This window comes from Solenopsis invicta, chromosome 3, assembly GCF_016802725.1.
Source record: "Solenopsis invicta isolate M01_SB chromosome 3, UNIL_Sinv_3.0, whole genome shotgun sequence".
In the NCBI taxonomy this organism is placed as follows: Eukaryota; Metazoa; Arthropoda; class Insecta; order Hymenoptera; family Formicidae; genus Solenopsis; species Solenopsis invicta.
In genome coordinates this window covers 11,747,633-11,770,561 of record NC_052666.1, presented here as the reverse complement: position 1 = coordinate 11,770,561, position 22,929 = coordinate 11,747,633, and the positions used below count along the sequence as shown (strand labels likewise).

At 32.0% G+C, this 22,929-nt stretch overlaps 1 long non-coding RNA gene across 1 annotated transcript; it reads right to left on the bottom strand.

Moving 5' to 3' along the window:
- Window positions 1–17,304: 17,304 nt before the first annotated feature.
- On the bottom strand, window positions 17,305–18,877 carry LOC120357259. The gene is made up of 2 exons (XR_005574420.1): window positions 17,846–18,877; window positions 17,305–17,486 (listed from the first exon to the last, which is right to left on the bottom strand). It is a non-coding gene; the product is annotated as an uncharacterized LOC120357259 (long non-coding RNA).
- Between the last annotated feature and the right edge of the window lie 4,052 nt (window positions 18,878–22,929).

Here is a 22,929-nt window from a genome sequence, read left to right as displayed (position 1 = left end):
GTAAATAATAATTTGTTATTTAATATTTAATCTTGTACATAAATTAATTGTTTAATTTAAATTTAATTCTTTTTAACGAAAAGGATACAAGAAATACTTTTTGTAAACTATAAACATTTATTACGTTTATACGAATTTATTCTGTTTTAATAAATCTATCTGGATTCCGATCTTAAAGGAAAATCGTTCTTTAATACCTGTATAATAACTGTATTTTTTGTGCAGAAATCTCAATTGATTCAGATTAGTTTTTTTTAATTGGTTTATTGTACATTTTTGGGAGGGTGGTGACAATTTAGTAGAAAGAAGAATTAACTTATTTATTTTTTATATATTTGAAAAAAAGTACAAAACATATATTTAACCGTTTTCGACATGTTGAATTTTTGCTGAAATTATGACTCAGCACATGTTGTTGGCAACCAGCTCTCATGTTGCTCTTTATGTATAGCGATAAATCGTTGACAGCAAATACGCAGCATATTGGCAGCAAAACATTATTTATATGATGTCAAACCAAATGCAAATGAGACACATCTTGTTCTAAATTTACTGAAAACTAATGCCCTTTGTTTTCGGCAACATTACAGCAACAACACAGACAGGTGGCTATCAAGGTACTTTTACATGGAGCGTATTTCGTGGAATTTCGAGAAATATGTATCTAATGCAACCAATTGCTGTTTAAGGGTTTCTCTTGTACTTTCTAACAGAAATATTAAACAAATTTGCGATTTGTAATTTACGTGTTACTTTCTCGGAAAGTACGCCTTATGTGGAACTGATACTCTGCACACTAATATGTGTAAATCAACTATGTGCGAATCTAACCCGTGCGGACATACATCGCACCTAAGTAAAACCTAAACGTTATATATATATATATATATATATATATATATATATATATTCATCATTCTAAAAGATACTAATTCTAATTAATGCAAAAGTATTAATGCTAACTACATTATAATTAATAGTTTATTAAATTATAATTGAAATGTTAACAAAAATGTTTTTTTGAGGTCTAAAATTAAATATAAATGAACTAAAGAATAATGTGGATCTTCGCTAGATGCATGTGCATGTAGTACGTATGTACATACCTTTGTAAACAATTAATGTAATTTGTCACAAACGTTTCGACTCCGCTATTGATTCACATCGTTAGTGTCGTTTTAAGCCGGTATTCATAATCTATTCTTGACCGTAAAAATATAAAAATCTGTAAAAATAAAAATAAATAAATGTAAATAACTGCAAAAATCTCGCGTTTTTATATTTTTTAGCCTCCATTAATATTTTAATATTTCATTTATTCCTGTTGCTTGTAATTTTCAAAAATTTATATTCTTAAATTAAAATATATATATGTTAGGCATTTAAGAAAAAAAAAAAGCATTTTACATGCAAGAAATGCAAGCAACATGGATAGATCTATTAATATACAACTATAACATTAAAATTTTCTATCGACGTATTAAAAGAAGAACAGATATAACAGAATGTTATTACAGAATAGATATTAAGAATAATAAATTTGCTATAGAACTATTTCTTAACTCACCCTGATTTTATTCTTATTTATCTTTCAATATTTTGTTCTTAATTAAGTTAAAATTACCATTACATGTATTACTACATGTACAGCGTTTCTTTTGGAAGAAATTGGATTCAATGGAACCATAATAACGTAAAAAGCGTGAAGTAACTTGATGAAAGATGATGTTCCAGTAAAACGATATCATTGGTCAGCGCAAGTTACGCCCCATATGACAGCACCCTTACTGAACTGAAAGATTCTACATTGAGAAAAGAGAATGGTTGCATTTACATAATTTAACTATAATTTATAATCATTTTCAGTGCGAATTATAAATTTACAGTTATTTTGACTATGCAAATTATAGCTGTTTCAACTATGAATTATAATAATTATAACTATAATATACGTTAATACAACTACTGTGTACGGTTACACTGAGAAAAAAAAATGGTTGCAATTACCATAATTTAACTATAATTTATAGTGATTATTTTTAGCTAGCTATAAATTTATAGTTATTTTAAATGTAAAATGTTATTCATAATCAACACTATTACATGTTTGTTATTGCACATTTATTATTGAATATGTAAACTGTTTTACAAGAAAACTAACTTTTACAATAAACTTTTAAAATAAACTTAAAAAATTAGCACATACATTTGGATGTGTGATTAAAAAAGTTATTTTATTCAATAAAGACTAAAAAAAGTTAATAAAAACTTAAAAAAGTTTTGTTCAATGAAGACTAATAAATTTACCATCTGTTTTTTTAATTAAATTATATACTTTAAAATACACGAAAGAGTTGAAATTTATAGTATCATATTTATCCGAAACGTTTATGGCGTATACTTGATAGTGAGCATCAAAGTACATTAAAAACAGATATTTTATAGTAGCAACAAAATCTGATGGCGATAATAAAATGTCTGTGCTTGTCTTATTTTTTAAAATATTTGTAATTTTAGCAAATAAAAGTAAATCATCGTCATTGATGCTTATTAGAACGATCGAGCTTCTTTTAAGTATTACACTTCCAAAACAAACTTTTCAATATAGTATAATTTAAATAATCATTCAGTACTACTTTAGAAACAAATAATGAATTATTTTTTTTGTATGTTATACGTTGAAAGTTATTTGTTTGCAAATTTATTAATAAATGGCTTAGCATTACTTGTTGTTTGACTGCAATACTATAACATATATTTACTCTACTAGTACTTGAATGAGCATATTGTTTTAAAGGACGATGTTTAGCTTTAAATCTCATTGACCACAGAGAACGAAGCGGTCCAACAATTTTCATAATTCGAGGATAATGTAACATTAAATGATGTTTGGATTTCAAAGTTTCTCCAAATAATTCGATATATAGTATATGATACTCATTAATCAGGTTTTCTAATAAATCTGCTGTCAATTCAGTGTTGAAGTGTAATAGAAACAATTTTTCGTAACAATACAGAAAGTGTCATCGGGATTAGTTATCAGATTACCGAATATTAAACCAGCATTTAATATAAAATCCCCGATAGCCATGTATGTTTTGCAAAATTAGGCAATTTATTGCTGAGCATGAATTTTCGACTAGTTGCTGTGTATTTGCTGAAAACGTAACGCATAGTCCTACATATTCAACAACATGAGAACAGATTTTAGACATTTTATGTCATGTATTCAGCAGATTCAAAGCAAACGGAAAGCAACTGTTGCTTATTCTGTTGCCAACAAAATGACTTCTATTCGTGGAAAATATTTTGCTTTATCAATAATTTTCAACAACATAAGAGCAACGTGACGATAATAAAAAAAAGATAATGATGCTGTGTTTTTGTCGTGTATTTGTTAAAAACATTAAATATATTAATTATTGTCTTGTAGCCAAATAAAATATCGAAAATGATTTGTGTGTGTGTGTGGGCGTGTGTGCGTATGTGATTGTGTGTTTGCGCGAGCGTGTGTAATGTAATAAATAAACAGAAGTAAATTAATTATTTACTTGGCTATCAGATCGGATTGAAATGGATTTAACAAGTAAGTGCTGGCATCACCGCTAGGTGGCCACGTCGCGGGGGATTTTCTCGTGAGTCGAGTGCGGCCACAGGCGTTATATCTAGGTGCCACCGTAGCGGACACAGTGTTGCTATCAGGGACGCTTTCTCGCGCATGCGTATTCATATACACCTTCAATGACGTATTACGTTTGACAAAAAGAAGGTATACAAGAGGGTAACTACTTAATGTGCAACAGTATCCCTAAAATCATTATTAAACTTTACTCCCTTGAAGATATCATACTGGATCAATTAAAATTTTTTAATTATATGAAATTGTATAAAATTATAAAAATTGTGTAAATTTAGTTATATAAAATTACTTAATTATAAAAATTTTTTTAAATAATCAATATTAATATTATATCACAACCTAATTTTTTAAATAAGTTATATATTTATAAATTTAAAGAAAGGAAGAATATAATGAAACACATATGTACTCAAAATAAAATACTTTATTGGGCAGAATTAAGAAGAATACCAACATTTGTTGCAAGGGTAAGGGAAACTGCCCAAAAACCTTACCAGTATTCGCAAAACAAAATACATTTTTCAATTACAATAAAATATTTTGCTAAAATAATACTTTAAACAATTACTATACTATTAAAAATTAAACATTTTTTAAATTAAACAACAAAAAAATAAATATCTTTTTGTACTTAACTGTAAATTATTAATTATTCTTAAATAAAAAAATAAATATTAATATATGTAAAATTAATTTTTAAAAAATAATATAATACATTTATAATAATATAAATAACATTAATCTTTGACGTAAAATCAAATCAGGTACAATCACATTATTGCACAGTACGTCAATCTACATAAAATAAAATAGTATTAATGCAATCAATATATTAAAAAAATATATATGGGTGGATTTTAATGAAAATAAAAGAAATGAAATAAATCTTAAAAAATAAAAAACTTAAAGAAGTAAAAATAAATTAAGTATCAGATGTTGCATACAAATTTTGCGGATTGTGTAACTCTAAATGTCGTGAATCTGATTCAAAATTTATACATTGTATGTTGTGCGCTTGAAAACTAGATCGGGCAATACAAATCGCGGAAATTGTTTCAATGGACAATCTATTTCTTTTTTTATTTTTTACGTCGGTAACAATAGAAAAAATTCTTTCAGCTTCTGCGTTAGAATGAGGAAAAGACAAAACTGCTTGCACTAATAATTCTAAATTTTGAAACATTTTTTCCCCATCAAAATCTTTATACTCTAATATTTTGGCCCACATTTCATTAATATTCATATTTCCTAATTCTCTTTTTTCAATTTCATCAAAAATTGTTGGTAAAATTGTCCATTCATATTCTATTTTTGCTACATCTATATAACCTATACGCGAAGCAATACAAGATAAATTTCTAATTTTATTTCTACCTTCTTGAAACAAAGCTATTGTGGGATCTAAAAATGACAAATGTTCAAAAAAAGTGTCTTTATATGGTAAACGTTTCATCATTTCGCGAACAGCCGTTTTATAAAAGTCTAAACATTTTAATTTGATTGCCCGTGCGCATTCTAACGACAATGTTGTTAAGAGTTCTTCACACAGACCCCAATCGTAAATGATTTAGATATTGATCATCATTTTCATCAGAAATGGTTAATATTGCAATGTTTTTCAAAGCCTCAGGAGCCATAAAATTAATTGCTATATGTTGAATAAGCTGTTGACTATTTTTATGTAACGTATGAATTAAAATATTGCGTGATTGAAAAAGAGCGTTAAATTTGTTAAAATAATTTAAAGAATATTTTAAAAAAAGTAAATACGATTTAATAACATTGTCATTCAATTGTGTTAAAATTACTTCCGCAGATTTTGATTTGTCTTCAATGGTGGCTAAAATAAAATAATTTTTTAATACTTCCCATTGATCAAGAATTCTAATCACGCATTTTTGTAAAACAAGCCATCTTGTATTACATAATCTTAAAATTTTCTGTTTTTCTACCTGAAAAAATTCTTGAAACTCTGTTAAAATTGCACACCTCTTTGCACTGCCCGATATATAAGTTGCAATTCCTCTAATTAACTGTTCACAAGAATCCGGTAATTTTTCGCACGCTTTACTGGCTATTATCGCGGAAGAATGGCAAATACAATTTAATAAAATTACACCCGGAGTCTCTAATTGCAAACGCGAAAAAAACGAATTATTGCATCCTGTCATTACTGATGCATTATCGCTTGCCATTCCAACAACATTTTTTATGGGGATATTTTTATTATTTAAAATTTCCTTAAATTTTTGAAAAAGTTTTTCTGCTGAACAGTCTCTAGCGTCTAATGAAACTAATTCTAATAATTGAGTTTTGACCATTTTTTCTTTTTGCAACCAAAATTGTACAAGAACGCACATAATCTTAGTATCCCCAATGTCTGTGCTTTCGTCTATTAAAATAGAAAATCTAAATTTTTTTAAATATTCTACGAGTTTTTCGACTTCACGCTTTGCTATTACATTTTTAATAATAGAAGTGCACTTAGATCGACCCAGAGAAATATCGTGTGCAATTGCAGAATCTTTAAAAATATTTTGTAATAAGGGAATTAAATGATCCGCGGTATAAAGAGCAACATTATGCTCTGCGAAAAATGTAGCTAATTTGATTTCTGCATGTTTTACGCTATCGCTATGACACATTTGATTATTGTTATTATTATTAAGGCTTTCATCTTTATTATTAACCATTTCAACATGCTTGGTCGTTTGTGAATGTCGCACTAAATCTGCTCTGCAACATCTGATTGTAACATTGCACAAACTGCATTTAGCTTTATTTTTATCGGGAGCCAACCACCCTTTAAATATATCTTCATCTAACCATTTATTTTGAAAATTACGAGCATGCTTTTTAATGGCTCCCTTTTTATTTTGGTTGTCCATATTACATTTAATACTAAATAATAAAATGTTATACTTACCTTACTTAACCTACATCCTAGTCTACAGCCCGCCAAAACGCTAGTGCCGGTTACACGTATGTCATGTTACGGCCCTAGATTTACTGTTGGTCATAATGCGCATGCGCGAGAAAGCGTCCCTGATAGCAACACTGAGCGGACATCCTGGCTCATACTTTTGGAAGCTTTTACCACTTGCTTGTTGTAAGCTTGAAACGAATACTTGTTCTCATTCTTTTCAAACATGACGTGTGTGTGTGGAACATTGGTCCACATAAAACTTTATATTTTTATATGTAAATAACAATTTGTATTGTTATTTAATCTTGAACATAAATTAAATGTTTAATTTAAATTTAATTCTTTTTAAAGAAAAAGGTACAAGAAATACTTTTTGTAAACTATAAACATTTATTATGTTTACATGAATGTATTCTGTTTTAATAAATCTATCTGGACTCCGATCTTATTTTTAATCGGTTTTAATACTGTATTTTTGGTGCAGAAATCTCAATTGATTCGGATTAGTTTTTTTTAATTGGTTTATCGCACATTTTTGGCAGGGTGGAGACAATTTAGCAGAAAGAAGAATTAACTTATTTATTTTTTATATATTTGAAAAAAAGTACAAAACATATATTTAACCGTTTTCAACATGTTGTTGAATTTTTGCTGAATTTTATGACTCAGCACATGTTGTTGACAACGTGCTCTCATGTTGATCTTTATGTATAGCGATAAACCGTTGACAGCAAATACGCAGCATATTGGCAGCAAAACGTGCTGAATTCATATGATGTCAAACCAAAGACAAATGAGACACTCACCTTGTTCTAAATTTGCTGAATACTAATGCCGTTTGTTTTCGGCAACATTATAGCAACAACACAGACAGGTGGCTATCAGGAAACTTTGCATTTTGGCAACAGACATTTTAATAGATTTTTTAAGTAAGTGTGATTCTGAAATTGTAGGAGGACGATTTGACATTGAATCAAAATTAAAAAATTGTAAACGCCAATTCAAAGTACCTAAAGTAAAATATTTTTTTTTAATGATACAATAATATAAAATACAACTCATTTCATATATACACACACACTTTCCAATAAATCATGCATAATATCAATGCTATAATTTTCAATTGCATGAAAGCTTTTCAAAACATTAAATGTACACGTTTCTCTTATACCCGTGATAGTTACATTGTTAAATGTTAATTACTAAATCTTCTGCATAATGTATTTTATCACTCAATGCACTAACATCTTTGCTACACAATTTATGACGTATTTCTTTCGATACTTTACAAAATTGACAGCATATATTTGCAGAGAAACTTTAGCAAATCCCAAAATGCTGTGTAATTCCCAATTGTCACCAATAATTAATGCGAATTTAAAATATACTTGAACATTTTTAGATTGTAACGATAGCATAGTTACGAAGGTAAGTTATATCTCTTTCTCGCTCGCACGCCGGATTATAACGTATCGTTCCGTCTCTTTTACTCGTACACCCGATCACGTGACGTCAGTACTCTCCGTCTCGCTCACTCGCACGCGCGGCCACGTGACGTCGGTTCCGTCTTCCATCTCGCTCGCTCTTGCGCCCGGTCGCGTGACGTCACACGTAGCATCGCGCGGGCACGTGCGCGTAGGTATACGCCGAAAAGTGGGGTAAACACGTGGTTCCGACTGCGTGGGCGGCTGGAGGGTATAAATACGGAGCCACACCAGGAAGGAACAACCAGTCTGTTCCAAATCACCGGTACCGACACTCCGGGAGTACTCGGAGCTCCTTGGCTGGGTGTTCTCGGCTTCCTTATACCGGGTGTACTCGGTTTCCTGAAAACCCCTGACACCGGGCGTTTTCGGCTTCCTGACATAGGCCGGCTACGGCCTTCCTGACACCGGGCGTTTTCGGTTACCCGCACTCCTGTGCCGGGCGTTCTCGGCTTCCTGACACAGGCCGTTTACGGTCTCCTGATACCGAGCGTACTCGGTTATTCCGTACCGCACTTCTACGCCGGGTGCTCTCGGCTTCCTGATACCGGGCGTACTCGGTTACCCGTTTCTTTGCCTGTTACCTGTCCTTTAATTTCGATTCTTAATTTTGTTTTATTTTCAGAGCAGATTTAGAATATTTTCACTCGGTCGGCGACGACGCGATTACCCGGAGTTACAACTTCCTCGCCGGATTTTTCCTTGGATATCCTCCGTCCCGAGCGTTCCGTCCGAATAAGCGCCCTCCTAACAAAGCGAGCGTATCGTGACCCCTTCCTCAGGCGAGCGATAGCTATTAAGTTGCGTTAGCATTAAGTCGCGTTACTTGTAATATTTTCCGAGCGTTAGTTTGTAAGATCCGCGTCTCAATCTACGCCGCGAGCGCTTAATTTAGTTTAAGTTTTCTATGTGTTCTCTATGCGAGTACGTTACAATTAGTTTTAGGTTCTTTCCGTGTGTGATCAAACGTTCCGGGGAACACGAGTTCCGAAGGTGTTAACTTCCTCTCTTCCTAATAAATTTTATTTTATTCTTTTGTATCACGGAGTGTGAGGAGAAATTGATTTAAATAAATATTTTGTTAATTTCTTTTCAAATCGGAGTTCCTTCTTTTCTCGACCCTGGCACCGGCGAGCTAATCCGTGACCGCGAGAAAAGTCGCACCGTTACAAGATCCTATTGATAATTGAATACCTTTTGTTTCTAAAGTCATTAAATCTTTAATTAAATATGAATAAATTTTATTTTTTTTAAATAATTTTGAATTGTGTGCAATTGTGTAATATAACTGATTGTGAGTAAGAACAATATTATCCAATCTTGAACATAATTCTGGTGGTAAGCACGGTATTGATTGAGATGTGTACATTCCACATAATTTGTATATGCCCGCGTGCGATCTAAGTGGATTTGCTGTTTCAAAAGCATCTTCATATAAGAACAAAGGAAAAGTTATTAATTCATTATTTGAAATTTTTGATTTTCAAAATGTCGTTTGTATAATATCACAAATTTCATTATCTTTAGTTTTATTCAATGTTGCAATGTATTTGCAAGTTTTTTGAAACACATTAGGTATTTCGAAAAATGCTTTTAATACTTTTCTAATGATATTAACTGACCATACACATTTACAATTTTCAATGCATTTACATCTTTTACTTCCATAGTTCCAAAAATGCTCGTGCAGGCGCAATATAGTATCCAAGATTGGTTAATAAGTTATTTCGTTTGTATTCAGTATCGAGGTCACTCAAAACACTTTGTAATTTTTCAAATGTTTTGACTATATAGTTTGAATTTGGTGACTCTATAAGAGACATATCTCGTTTAAATTTATATAACTTGTATAAATGAAATATATGCGTAATTCGATTAATTTGTACTCGAGTTAAGATAGCATCTAAGTGTAGCGAAGAAATCATTTTCAATGCAAGTATTACATATGAAGATTATGCTCTACATTTTTAGTGTCTGAGTTATTAAAAACTGTATCGTTATAAGTTATATCGTTATCAGATTCAATTTCGTTGTTAGTATTAGTGTTTTTTATTTCTAATCTTGATTTTTTTAAATTCGATTTTAGAAATATTTCAGAATTTGTTTGCATTATGTTATTACAAGTATTTGTTACTTCTAATACATCTTATCTACAATCGGCTTTACAGAATCATATTATAACGCTGGCCTTTCAAAATGTTTGCAATGTCTTTGATGCCTAGCAAGAGTTTTATAATCAGAATAACAACGGTCGCAGTTTTCGAATTGACACAAATATTTTACATACTTGTGATGTATTTCATATTCAAAGTGCATATGTAAGTTCAAATATCTTAAACAATAACTTTTGGAACAATATTGATTCGACATTTAATCATTTTTAAAAAATAATTATATTAAATAATTACTGACAATAATCTCATATCAATCAATCTCATATAAATCATTAAAATTATGTCTCTGAAATGAACATAAGTTTTTCAATACTTTGTCCAATGTTACTAACTAGAAATAAAATGACGAATATATTTTGCATTTGTCAAACCGTAAACATAATTTTGTAAAAAGTACCATACCATTTCTGAATCTACAGGATATTTTGGTGCAAAGAAAGCTCGAAAACATAAATCAGTTGCACTCATCAAACTCGTCAATACATATTTAATATTATTTTTAATAACATAAAACTCTGTGAGTTTGACAATTGAACCAACTGTAACTACCATTGACCAAAATGTCAATCCAAAAGTTGAAGCTTTTTTCTTCGTTTTTCCAATTTAGGTTCTAATTCTGTTATATTGGATGTTCTCTTTCTTCTGATCGTTTTCATTTTGTTTTATATGTATATTTTTTAAGATTAGTATACTTATCCCATAATTTACCATTAGCAATATGTTTAAATTTTGCATTACTTGGAACATAATACGTCGATACGCTTTTTCGTATTTAAATATGTTAACTATTTCTGCAGACCATTCTTGAAATTCTTAAAATAATATTCTACAATATTAGATTAAAAATAAAAGAAAAAGAAAAAATAAAAGATAATTTCATAAACTTGTAACAACCCGTTTTTCTTGGATAGATATCGCGCACGGACGTAGCTCGTCGGGAATTCCAGGGCGCGATCCGGGTTAAGAGAGAATTAGACTCGTGTGTTTGAACGTGTAAAATATGTACAAGTTTTATTGAGTGAAGGGACGAATACTATTGTCTTAAAGCTAGTATTTACAGAGGGTGCGTCACCACCGATACGTCGTCGGCCGTATCGCGCGCGGGGTGACGGCGATCTTGATCGCGGTGATCGAGAATACCGTCGGGCAACGGTTTCGGCGCGGGGAACGTCGTCGGCGCGGTTGCCGTTTATTGACACGGCAGGTGCGTTGTTTACGCGGTCGGCGTTCTTTTCGGCGCCCCGGCGGCCTCGTGTTTTTCGGCCTTGCGAGGTCGCGTGCTCGGCTTTTCGCGGTCGTCAGCACGGTAGCGGGGCGCGGGGCGGCGCTCGGCCGAGCGTCCCTTTAAATCCGCAGCTGTTATGTTGCGATCTCGCTCGCAGGCAGGATGCGACGGCTACGTCGAGTACGCTCGACGGAGGCAAAGACGCTTTACCCCGTTTTTCTGTAGCCGCCGCGGTAGGATCGGATCGGTGTCGAGGAAAGCCGGTCGGGCAAGTACGCTTGCCTGAGCCCAAGACGCTTGAGCCCAGCTTCGGCGAGGAGAGACGGGTACGAGAGTGGTAGCCGTCGAGAACGCTCGACAGAGGCCAAGACACTTGACCCCAGGACTACCTCGGGAGACTTCTTCGGAGACTAGTCGGCGGAGTAGCGGCCCGAGCAGTCGGCGGAGAAGAAGCGCAGCATCTTGCTGCTCCGGCGCTTTTATATCCGTATCTCGAGACGTCGGGAACGTTCGGTGGCGGTTCGGTTCGTGTCGGAGCCAGCGTCCCCGCCGCTCGAGATCGGTTGCGTGGTGGGCGGACGGAGGCGCGTGAGCACGTCGCTAGCGCGTGCCGGTTTGGGGCCGGTGCGCGGCGCGGTAACCGCGACGCGCGGATGCCTCGCTGCTCGCATTGGCGCGTTTGAAGGCGTTTATCGGCGCGTAGCGCCTCGTTTGACGCTCGGCGGATGTTCGGCCGGCGTTTTGCGGACGATGACCGGTCCGTCGGGGGGGGTCGCGCGGAAGCGGTTTGTTACAAACTCTAATATATTATATTATTTACTTTTACAAAGAAGTTTATCAATAATTAAATGACAGAGTTTATTGCAATCTGATGAAGTCAATCGTACTTGGTTCAAGATTTTGCGACCACAACTTGACTCAGAGATTAATATTCATAAATTCTAAAAGAAAAACAAAAAAAAAATTATATTTCCCTTTGCTCGTTTTTTTCAAAATATTAAATCTTCAAAGAGGTTAAAGACAAGTAATAGTAAGGTTCTATAATAACAATGTATTAATATGTACAGGTAATAAACGCATGTATATTGGTTATGTAATTATTTATGTTTATTGTTATTCAATATTTTAAATAATTTTATAAAAAGTAATTGAAATTTGAAAAAAGAATACATTTATTCCTTCTAATCTAAAATAGGTAAATAGTTAAATGTCTAGTCGAAAAAGCTGAGGCATATAAGGAGAAAAACAATACCAATAAATATATAATGAACATAAAATGGATATTTTTTCTTGATCTAATGAATTAATTGAATAATTGCTGACTATGCTAATATCAGAGTCACTCGTTTGCAAATTAAAATTTTCCTAAAACAAATAACATTTATATACAAATATCTCAATAATAATTTCATTAGAAACATAGGATATAAAACTTGTAATAAGTTAAAAAAAGAATAATTAATACAAATTAAAATATTAACAAAAGTATACATATATATTGCGTATATATAATTAAATTGATTAAGACTTGTTAAAAACTGTTTCTAAATAAACTATTTCAAAATAACATTTTAAAATTACTTTTTTAAATTTAATAGATAGAGGAGACCGGGGCAAATCGTTAGACGAGGTAATTCGATAATTGGAAATATCTTTTTATGGGTACATATTAAAAATTTACTTTAAACACTGTAAACACGTCCTAATGAAACGATGTTGCTAACAAAATTTTGTTGAAAACGGCGTCATATTGAAGTCGTAGTAGTGAAAAATGTATTTTGCGATAGTCGAAGTAATTTCTGATAGTCAGCATTTCTTCGAAATTTAAATAAGATAATAAGATTTTTTTGAAAACTTTGAATGGATCGTGTCTAGTTGAATGTATTTGAAACATTTCGTGTTTACTTTTTGCTGTGTGTTGTCTATTTTTGTCGATCATACGCAATAATGCGCACAGTTGATGTTGGGGCAATTCGTAATACCGAGCATCGGGGCGATTCGTTAATACTGATTGCGCTTAATCTAAATTGGGTAATTCTAACCCTTTGGCTGTGTTACGAACGTTTGCGATACGCAGAGTTAAGGGGCTGCTTAACATGGTCCTTTTTTACTGACTAAACACGATTAATTTTTGCAGACAAAATTGTTGTAATTGCATTTATAGATTTCAAAATCCTTCTCGTCAATTAAAGTATAGACATTAATGGACCTCATAGTAATCCACTTTATGCCGAAAACATTGAATTTATATCTTTTTTATCTAATTTTAACTGGCTCTCTAATCTAGAGCGTCAGCGGGTGCCAAATATTCGTTTCATACAAATATTTGACGGTTTTTTTTGTATAAAATGAGTGTACTATGAGTTCCAAATTAGACGCCGGAACAACGTAAAATTTTCAAAATTTGGCTTAGAAGTCAAAAAAAAAGATTTTTGTCTGCAAAAATTTGTGAGCATATGTCTGGTCCGATGCCGGTATATTAAGCAATATGTAATAGAACAAAATGCACAACTATTGTCACAAATGTTATTGAAAAATTAATTGAAAGGTTAAAAATACAAAAATTTGCTCTTTAAGTGGATGAATTCACTGACCATAGCTGTACAAAAAGTCTTGCTATAATCACTCGCACTGTAAATGAAAAATTGGATATAAGAGATGAATTTTATGACTTAATTCCTATTGAAAGCTCAACAGCTTCATTTATAATGTTATTGTAGAAAGTTTTACTAAAAATGGTATTCCCTATAAGGAGAATTTAATAGCTTATGCTGCTGATGGTGCTAATTCTATGATGGGTGATCATAACTCCTTAAAAACTTTATTAACCACAGATATACCTGATATTTATACTTTTAAATGTTTGTGTCATTTGCTTGCACTTTGTGCATCCTATGCCTGTGCTGAATTACCTAGTGAAGTCGAAGAATTTGTGAGGAACATATATACTTATTTGCAATATAGTTTCAAACGTCAAAGTGAATTTAAATCATTTCAAGAATTTGTGAATGTAAAGCCTCACAAATTACTTAAACCTGCACAAACGAGATGGTTATCAATTTTATCAGTAGTAAAAAAAAGTATTAGAACCGTATAACGTATTGCAGTTATATTTTCAATCCGAATTTTTAAATTTAGAGAATGTATTATGCGAAAATATCTAAGTTTTCAGATCCAACTATTAAACTTTATCTTGAATTTCTAGAATATGTATTACCTATTCTAGTTAATTTAAATTTAGAATTTCAAACAGAAGGCCTTAAAATTAATGTGATCTATTCTAAAATGTCTAGTGCCTATAAGACAATTTTAGAATGCTGTTTAAGAGAAGATTATATCCAATCCACAGACATATCGTAAATACAATATCTAAATCCACATAATTTTATGCAGTTGGAAAATATGTTTTTGGATCCTAAAGTTTTAATTGCTTTCAATAACAGCAATTGCAAATTATTTGAAATACAGAAAAATAATTTTAGAAAAAAATGTTTAAATTTTTACATTGAAGTAGCCCACCAAATTTACAAAAGATTTCCTTTTAATTCTGCTTTGGTTAAATCATTAAAAAGTTTTTAGTCATTTTTAGAACCTACAAATATAAAATCGATTTCTAGTTTATCATTAGCAGCTGCTGCTTTTCCAAATTTTGTTGATGACTAACGAATTAGATGGAAAATGGAGAATGTTGCGTAATAGTGATATAAATTTTAATCAAGATGCATTATCATTTTGGAAAGATGTAAGAGACATCAAAAAAGGTGATAATGACATGCTGTTTTTAAATTTAAGTAAGTTTGTAAGACTGATATTTTGTTTACCGCACAGCAATGCTTCTGTTGAACGCATTTTTTCAACAATTAATTTAAATAAAAACAAAATAAGAAACCGACTGAGCACTGATACCCTAAATGGGATTTTGCATACAAAGCAAATTTTGAGTGATTCTAATTGTTACCAAATTCAAGCAACTGTTGACATGTTACTGAAAATGAACAATACTATGTATAAATAAAAAATATTATTTTCAATAACATCAGTAATACATATTCAACTGTTGCTTCAGTTTTGTAAATTATTCTTAAAAGTAATTTTAGTTTGTTTTAATTATATTTTATTAATATGTACCGCTGTTACGATATTTAATATTTCTTCATACTTTGACATAAGAAACTCTAAAAAATTGGAGAACAATCGGCGTCTGATCATCCGGAATTCTCGAGGTTTACTCGTAAATATTAACTGTAAGCAGCCCTTACAGTTCAAGATTAAATCGTGAGAACTTAAGAAATTGGCTGTAGAAAATCGCACGCGAAAGAAGAGAAAAGAAAATTAATATGTAATATGTTCAATAGATGTTTCAATAAAAACATTATTTAACAATACAAAAAGATTTTTTTTTACTTATTGAAAATGTATGTTTATAGTTTGTTTTTCATATTTTTCTTGATTAAGAAAAATGTTACAAATTAAGTAACTAAATTTTCCCATCTCTTAATTGCTACTTGATAGAAGAATATTTCTTGAAAAATTTGACTTAATGTTAATTTCTCTGAAATTAATTCTTATAAAATTATAACGGTTAAAATAATATTCTTATTCAAAATTTATAAGAAATGAAATATTGAGTCTTAAAATTAGAAAATAAGAGCTCAATATTCTGGTGATTTTCTTTTTAAATCTGGTGACAAAATGATTGTTGATCTGATGACAAAATTTTAATAGACCTGGCAACACTGATTGAATCTAAGCTAGCCGATTACTAGGTTAGGTTTCCTGTCAAACAAATTCAACTCGACGAGCTGGCTTGAATTCTTTGGCATTCTGATATACAGTACTAAAAATTTATAATTCCGTATACTGTAAACGTTACGTATACTGTAGATTTTCAGTACTAACAATAAATTTCGAAACGCAGCCTTTTGTTTTGCATTACCTACTCTCTAAGTCTGAATCAATGGAATTTTACTGATTTACAGTTCTATAACAGTATCATCAGTGACTGTTCACTATTTTTCAGTGATTCCGATTAAAAAGGAAATATTCTCACTGACCAAATCAGTGTAATGTCACTGAAAAACTGCATATATCACTAAATAAAATAGTTGTAAGTATATCACCGAAAACAGACTATTCACTGTCTTTCAGTGAATAATACACTGATTTCAATTTAGAGAGTATATGAATGTTTTATTATATGGGTGAAAATGCTTGATAAAGATGTAACATTAAGTATTACAATAAGAAGAGGTATTCACGTAAAATTAAAGAAACTATCAATTTCGTTCATAAGTATCAACATTTATAGTAAAGGTTTCACAAAGTTATCGAAGTAATATAAGATAATATAAAATGTATAGAAAGAAAACTTAATCTATAGAAGGCTTTCTAGAGGTTTTAATTAAATGAAAAGTTTTCATTATATTAAACGTATTTTATAATCATTGTAAAATACAATATATTTCTCATAAGAATTATCACATAAGAATATGAAAATAAACAGCAGGAATTTTTACATTTTAATCGATTACAGATGGAATCATCATTAGATCAATGTATTTATTTTGAAAATAATAATTAATATTCAAATAGCACAGAAAATTTAAAAAGATTAAAAAAGAATTCAGGTTTACGTCACCAATACTGAGTTTATTTTGAAATGTAAAAAGAATCCTTTTTCTGAAAAAGAAAGAAAAAGTAAGGAAAACAATTTTTTTGCATTTTAAAATAAACTCAGAATTGGTAACATAAACCTGAATATTTTTCTAATTCTGTGTGTTATCTGGGATTCTTATATTAAGGGGGAAACCTCATTTACACGGTCGAAAAATACATGATTTTCACGAATTTTTTTCTTGGGTGTAATAAACTGAAACGTTTTGAAATTTTTATGACAATTTAGTACACAATCAAAGAGTACACAGGAATTTTTTCATAAAAAAAAAAAGATGTTTACTATATAAACGGACGCCATAATAATATTGCTTCGCTTATGGTGTGTCTCCGCTGTGTACACTGTAGCGTCCTTAATTTTGATCTGAAACAAAAAAACCAAAATTTTTTGTAATGTTTATGATACTAGCTTCTATGTGACATTTCGATTTTTTAAAGAAAAAGTCAAAATTGCATGTTTTTACACAGTTGAAAATTGAAAATGCGTTTTTCGTTAAAAAAATCGACTTTAAAATACAAAAAAAATATGAAAAAATTTTTTTTTAAAAAAACAATTAATGTCACATCGAAGAGAATTTAATTATCTTTAAAATGAGAGGTCGTGAAACCAAATCGGTTCAGTAGATTTCTCTTAATCGTGTACACAAAATCGAAAAAACGTGTTTCGAGAAAAACGCGTTTAAAGTTTTAGATGCATAAAAATATTACATATTCACAACTTACGGCAGTCTCAGGCTAATCAGCGATTCCAGGTGCATAAAGTAGCCCCTCCGCTTCCTCGTAGAACTCGTTTTGTGCCATCATCTCCATCCTACGAGCCGTTCTTGCCTTTTTTGAGCTGTTATAGCTTCGGCGGTTCTGTGTGGTTATTCGTTTCTCGTCCTTCGCTATGGCAAAATTGTGTGCCTGTATCCCAATTTCTATGTCCAATTTGTTCATAATCATCAATACTGCATTGTAGCCTTCGTTAAATATTGATGCAGCAATATACGCAGCAATGCAGACGATTTTTGCTCCACTGTGAATGTGTTTAGGCGATAAACGCCAAACGGTCGAATTAAAACATTCATTTGCATTTTGTGTGTAACCGCCTAACACCTTTCCAAAAGATTGTCATTCGAAAGATCGTCGAAGATTGGTTGCAAATGTTTCTCAACATTTGGGTGAAGAGGAGGGGGATGTTTAAATGACGCTGCACAACCTGCCTCAGGCTTGCGCCACTTACACCAGCTATCAGCTCCAGCCGGACAATTTCCGTGTTTCGGTGTCTCGTCGATGGATGTTAGATGATCGAGTGTTGCTTGAATGGCTTTTTTCATGCCCTGGACCGAATCAGTATTTCGACGTATGGCTAATCCGTAGTATCGAGTTATTTTGTTTATCAGTACATCGGTCAACATTCCACGTCCTCCGAGCTCCTTATCTTTTTTTACATTTCGAAGTCTTGTGCCCATTCGTTTCTCGACATGCCCAACGCATTCACTTTTTTTTACAGGACAGTCATTGCCGTACGGATTCAAATCTAAGATGGCTTTGAAGGTTTTTGAGAACGCAGGTATAAACGCGACCGCCCGAGAGGTCGCCTAGGCCTGTCTGAACTCGTCACCCGACCCGTCCGCTTTAACTTCGTAACTTCGTAAATACTGCAGATACCGACTTGAAATTTTCAGGGAATATTCTTGAATAGTTTAACAATCGATTAAGACTATTTCCAAAAAATCGATTTTTTTGACCCGATAAATGAGGTTTCCCCCTTAACAGGTATTTTTATATTTTAATAATTCTATTGACTTTATATTTTAAATGTATATCTTTATATTAATTTTGCTTAAAAAGAAATATCTAAGTGTTGTTCGATTCGAGAATGGCTCTCAAAATCTGGGGCTTGTGCCCTGTTCGCGCGTCCCGCACCAAATAATTCACAAGAACCGCGCGGTCGAGAATTGCTGGCTGATTCTCTAATTTCTTTAATAACTTTATTTAAAAATTTTGAACACACTACAGCTTTTGCGAAAACGGGGTACAAGAATATCGACACGCTTGAAAAACTTAAATGAAAAAATGTACAAATACGTCCGCACGCATCAGTGGCTGAATTATGAATAATTGCGATCGCAGAGCGCGAGAACAGCGCAGAAATCGGGATCAAAAAGACAATCGGAAACGCGAATATTCATCTGTCTAAGACGCACGACGCTTTATGGGAATATGCGCAAACTGAGGCTTATTGCCAAGGGAAAACTCGCGAGAAAAACGGAGTAGGCGATGAAAATAGGGCAATCGCAAAAAAATGCGATGAAAACGAACCAAACTCAAAGACGCCAAGCGACAACGATGACGCGCGTACCGAACAAGTGTAGAATTATATTGTGAAGTATAACAAGAAAAGATATTCAAGTAAAATTAAAGAAAGTATCAATCTCGTTTATAAATATCAGCATTTATAGTAAAGGTTTCACAGTACAAAGTTATCGATGTAAAATAAGATAATATAAAATATATAAAAAGTAAACTTAATCTATAGGAAACTCTAGAGTTTTTAACTAAATAACAAGTTTTTATTATTTTACAGTTTTTATTATATAAAATACATTATAATAATTGTTACATAAGAATCACATAAGAATATAAAAATAAACAGCAGGAATTTCATGACATTTCTGCTACATTATTGATTATAGACGGAATTGGATCAATGTGTTTATTTTGAAAATAATAATTAACATACCAGATAGCACAGAGAATTGAAAAAAATTTTTTAAAGAATTCAGGTTTATGTCACCAATATTGAGATTATTATTTAAAAATGTAAAAAGAATTCTTTTTTTAAACAAGAAAAAAATCAGTATTTGGATTTTTTTGCATTTAACTAAATTCTTTTTAAAATTTTTTTTAATTCTTTGTGCTATCTGGTATGTTAATTATTATTTTTAAAATAATTTTCACAATACAAAGTTTTTGAAGCAAAATAAGATAATATAAAATGTATATAAGTATGTGCGTTAACAATTTAAAAAATGCATTTACAACATTGCTATTCAGTTATTTTATTTAAAAAAAAGTATCTACTTTTGACAAACAGTAACAAAAAATAACCTTCTACTCATAAAAAAAATACTCATTTTTAATGATTTTTGAAGAACTTGTTAAAGAACCCACTAAACATTTTGGTCATTGTGTAACAGAAATGTCATGCTAACATCTCGACAACAGCTAACATCCTTCTTCTAAAATGTTTCAGCAAAATGTTTTCTTTGTAACGTTATTACAACGCACAAGAACGTAATTGCTACGTTCTGTACGTTGATTACGTTACAAAGAAAACATTCTGCTGAAACATTTTAGAAGAGGGACATTAGTTATTGCCGAGATGTTAGCATGGTATTTCTGCAATATTATGACCAAAATGTTTAGTGGGAAAAGATGACAAGAAGTATCTAACTGGATGGCAGTGCTACCTTTTTTTAATACCGGTAATACCCTGCTGCTGCAGGCACATATACCGTATAGTACGATGGTGGCGGCGATGGTGGTGGTTGGTAATATGCTGGCAACGGTGGTGCACATGATGGCGATGGTGCGTATGTTGGCGGCGGCGGTGGTAATGATGGTGCATATGTTAGCGGCGGTGGTGGTGGGAAGTACGCACTAGTGTATATAGCCAACGATGAATAGTACCGGTCTTTTAACGTATCTCTGTTGCTTTTCTTTTTTGTTTAGTTTTTGTAAACTTCTTTTTAATGCCTTCATTTTCTGAAACATAAAATATAATTTATATTTAATAAATATTTCATTAATACTATTTAAATAAATATTTAAATTTAATAATTTTTTTCTCGGTACACACACCAGTATTGGGCACACACAATGTATAAGTTGTTTTGACAATTAAGAATTAAAATTTTAGGTAAAACTTCGGAAGAGCTACAGCAGCTAAAAATTAAATGAACTCACATTTTTCTTATGTATTTTTGACTCCTGAAAACGAATTTCGTATTTTAATTTGGCGGTCGGCCATATTTCATCTTGAAAATACAAAAAGAAAGGTTTTTTTTTATTCTTTTGCATATATCTCGAAAAATATTGATTTCCTAGAAAAAAGTGTCAAATAAAAAATGAAGCTCCTTAAATTGTTTACAATAAAGCTTCTATGCATAATTTTCGTAATACCAACGGTATACGCGTAATCATACTTTTAAATATGTGTGAGTGCATGTGTAATTATTACACGTGCATGAACCCTGCGACTCGTCATTTTCGCAGTATTTTGTGACTCCAAACCACCACGTGTGTGTGTGTATGTGTGTGTGAAATCATATTGCTTAATCGTCGATTGAAGTATCAATATTGATTAAACTTTCATCGACAAAATTATCAGCAATCATGTGTTCTTGAAATTCTTTCATTAATTGAAAGAATGCGTGAATACGTTCACGACATGAATATGCACGTTTAAAAAGGTATTCCGCAAGATAGGAAATCAAGTGTGGTTCTTTCGTGCCATATTTCGAAATATTGCTACGCACTTTTCGCCAGGTACGTTCGATAGCTTGCGTGTGTGCACCTGTATCTGGATCTACAAAATTAATGGAATGATTTACAGACAAATGCTTATAATTTTCTGACGATAAACAATTATATGCTTTCCATTTGTCTGACATAATTGTCGTACCAGGAAGGATCCATTCTTTAATACAGCTTAATACCCTGATAGCCTCCTGTCTGTGTTGTTGCTGTAATGTTGCCGAAAACAAAGGGCATTAGTTTTCAACAAATTTAGAACAAGGTGTGTGTCTCATTTGCCTTTGGTTTGACATCATATGAATTCAGCACGTTTTGCTGCCAATATGCTGCGTATTTGCTGTCAACGGTTTATCGCCATACATAAAGAGCAACATAAGAACAAGTTGCCAACAACATGTGCTAAGTCATAAATTTTAGCAAAAATTCAACATGTCGAAAACGGTTAAATATATGTTTTGTACTTTTTTTTCAAATATATAAAAAATAAATAAGTTAATTCTTCTTTTTGCTGAATTGTCACCACTCTGCCAAAAATGTGCGATAAAACCGATTAAAAAAAAGTAGTCCGAATCGATTGAGATTTCTACACCAAAAATACGGTATTAAGACCGATTGAAAATAAGATCGGAATCCAGATAGATTTATTAAAATAGAATAGATTAATGTAAACCTAATAAATGTTTAGTTTACAAAAAAGTATTTCTTGTATCCTCTTTGTTAAAAAGAATTATATTTAAATTAAATATTTAATTTATGTACAAGATTAAATAACAATACAAATTGTTATTTACATATAAAAATATAAAATTTTATGTGGACCAATGTTCCATACACACGTCACGTTTGAAAAGAATGAGAGCGAGTATTTGTCTTGAGCTTACAACAAGCAAGTCCTGAAAGCTTACGGAAGTATGAGCTGGGGTGTCCGCCGCGGTGGCACTTAGATATAACGCCTGTGGCCGCACTCGACTCACGAGAAAATCTCCCGCGGCGTAGCCGCCTAGCGGTAACGCCAGCACTCAGTTGTTAAATCCATTTCAATTCGATCTGATAGCCAAGTAAATAATTAATTTACTCCTGTTTATTTATTACATTACACACGCTCGCGCAAACACACAATCACATACTCACACGCGCGCACACACACATAAATCATTTTCGACATTTTATTTGGCTACAAGACAATAATTAACATATTTAATGTTTTTAACAAATACACGACAAAAGCACAGCATCATTATCTTTTTTTATTATCGTCACGTTGCTCTTATGTTGTTGAAAAT